Source organism: Meleagris gallopavo, chromosome 23, assembly GCF_000146605.3.
Source record: "Meleagris gallopavo isolate NT-WF06-2002-E0010 breed Aviagen turkey brand Nicholas breeding stock chromosome 23, Turkey_5.1, whole genome shotgun sequence".
Classification (NCBI taxonomy): domain Eukaryota; kingdom Metazoa; phylum Chordata; class Aves; order Galliformes; family Phasianidae; genus Meleagris; species Meleagris gallopavo.
The window spans coordinates 2,493,270-2,496,358 of record NC_015033.2 but is presented as its reverse complement, the minus strand read 5'-3'; positions in this window follow the sequence as shown (position 1 = coordinate 2,496,358).

Here is a 3,089-nt window from a genome sequence, read left to right as displayed (position 1 = left end):
AAAAGAACCCTAACCCTTTCATACCACTGCATAAATCATCTTGTTCTGAACCAAAGCAAAAAGATGCAGCTCTGGCTTTGATTTCATTAACTGACAGGGTGGCTTTATTCAGGGTAGAACAAAACAGGAGCCCACAGAATCCGCCCCCAGGGTGGAATTTGCACTTGAGAGGCTGATGGTGTCTGGGGCTGCGCTGCCCTCTGGTTTGAGGGCTTTCACCCCAGGCTGTGTCCCCACGTGCCTTGGCACATTGCTCAATCGCACTCCTGCGTCTCCCATTGCAGCAGAACTGGTCAGCTCCAGCCCTGGGGCTGCTCCCACACCCCAGAGATGGGGATTTGGGACATTCCGGGTTCTCCATTCCTATTTCAGCCCGCTGGCTGCAGCTGCTTTCCCTCTATAAGGACATGGCTTTGTAGGGCAGCCACTGGAACCGGACCCACGCCGAGCACCCCCAGCTCTCCCATGAAGCCATAACACCCACTGGGCTCCAGCTGAAGGCTGCTGATGTTGGCTCACGACATACCCATGGGCATCAAACCCCAGCACTGCCCTCACCCCACCCACACACACCCCCCAGCTCCGGGCACTGGGACAGTCAGATAGAATTAAGTTCCAAATAAACAACAGTGGGAGAGGAGGGAGAATCAAGGAAGAAGAGATTTGGGGAAAGCCAGTATAATTGGCCTAGGCCTTTTGACCCTGTCTATTATGGAGGATCTGAGGCTCCTTCATTACCCGGCTCCACGTGCATTGTGAGTGTCAGATCTCTCTGCCAGCACGCATTTAGAATCAGACAAGTGTAGAAAATCCCCCGGGCTCCCCCAGCTGAAGCAATGGAGGATTTGGGGCTCTGTGCTGCTCCCACTCCTCCCGTTGGACCTCTTGCTCCGGGCACAGCGACCCACCGCCGGGTGCTGACCCCACCATAGAGCCCCGTCAGAGTTCACTGGAGGCGAAGGACGTGGCATGGCCAGGGAGGAGGGGATGTGCTGGGAATTGTACCCAGACAAAAGGAACAGCTCACCAGTGCCATTTCTGTGAAATTCCTTTTGTATTTTTGGGGGGCAGAGCGCGGCTTTGTGGGGGAGGGTGGAGCAGGGACCGAGGTGGTTGCACATCCTGAAGCCATCAGGCAGCATCCTGCTCTCCCAGGTGCTTCTTGAGAGCACCCACAGCCTCTGCTGGTGACTGTCCATCGGAGAGCAGCATGTCCACAACACATCTCTCACCCTGGAATCACAGAACCATTAAGGTTGGAAAAGATCAGTAAGATCCCCAAGTCCAACCTCAGCCCATCCCCACTGTGCCCACTCATACAATCATAGAATCTTAAAAAGACCTCCAAGATCTCCAAGTCCAACTGTAGACCCATCACCCCATGCCTACCAAACCTTAACTCTTCTCCTACTTCGCACCATACCATGCTCATGTATTAATGGAAATGATGTTCAGATTTATTCTTTTTGCCATGATATCTTAAAATATGTTCAGGTTGGTTTAGTTTTCCCTCCACAGGACAGCTCAGAGCTGGGCATCTTTTGGTAGGATGATAGAATGGGTTGAGTTGGAAGCGACCCTTAAAGGCCATGTGGTCCCTCTCCCTGCACTGAACATCCCTGCATGGCACTGCGGACACCCATGCGTCCTCCAGGCTGGTGGTTGGGAGCATCCTTCACTTTCCTCTGTGCTTCTTCCTCTCTTTAGTGACTGCTAAACATTTCCAAGTGATTTTTACAGCTAACCAGCTGATGCCATTTGTTAAAAATAACTTTTTCGTGCATCTAACGCTGCCTGCTTTGGAGGCAATGTGTGACACAGACCTGTCTGTTCCCAGATCCGAGCGCTTCTCCAAATTTCTAATAAATCAGCTGACACGATTTTAGCTCTTTGCCAAACGGGGATGAATTATGATAGATCCACATTTAGAAAGAACTTTGAGAACTTCCAGTTACAAATAGCTTCCAGAGAAGGAGAAAGAGTCAGTGAACCTGGCGGGGACTATTTATGAAGGTTACAGAAGAGTGCTGCCAACTCATCCAGACCATTTTTATCATGGCTTATGCTTCCAGGGTCCCTCTGGTCTCCACTACCTGTTGCATTTTGCTACTCGTGGTTGAGTTCTGCTTCAGACGTGAAGATGCCCATCTCAAGCATGATCAGAAAGACACGGGGTCATAGAATGGCTTAGGCTGGAAGGGACCTTAAAGACCATCCAGTTCCAGCCTTTGCTGCAGGCTGGGTTGCCACATAGTGAATCAGATAACATGAAAACAGCAAAGGAGATGTGGTAGGAGCCAACCTGCCATGCTGTGCAGCCAAGGCCCCGGAGATCTCATCACGAGTCAATCCAAGACGTGCACAGAGAAAATCAAATTTAGAATCCTTGACACTCAGAGATGGAGAGATGTTGGATTCTGCTGGCTGTGCCATTTTTCAGCCTCTGGCATTTCTTCTGATGACATTTCTGAGCTTTCCTCCTGGCCACATTTTGATCAATTTGAACAAAACCTGAGACTCTTGCACAAGGTTTGGAACTTCGGCTTTACTCCCGATGTCGGTTCTGAGGGCAGAGCTTTGGAAGAACTCTCTGCAGTCGCACCTCTGCGATGCCATTGCATGCTGAGCCTGGCACAGAGCACACACAGAGAAGGCGTGCCAGCTGCAGGACAAGCAAAAGCTGCCGTCGCCGAGCCCAGTGGGGAAACCCCTTTCATTCCATGGCTCAGCAATCCCAGGGAGTTATCCCAACAGGTGATTCTATGATCCCTTGGCTCTGTGATATCCTGGCCATCCCAGGATGGAGCGGCAGTGTGGAGGACAGGGTGCCCTCCTCGCCCCATCTGCTCACCACAGGGATGCTCGGGGTCCCCAGGAGAAGGGAAAGAGCTGAATGTGTTTCTTCTGCAGCTCAGTTTCAAGGAAAATTTGCCCTTTCACAGTTGCTTAAGCAAAATGTCAGCGAATGCCAAATGCCCGGAGCCACATATGCTCTACACAAGAGAGGCTCCATAAATCAGGGAGCAGTTAGTGGGAAAAAATCAGGTTCCAAGGAGGAAAGCAGTGGGATACGCTTTTTTCTCCCCCCC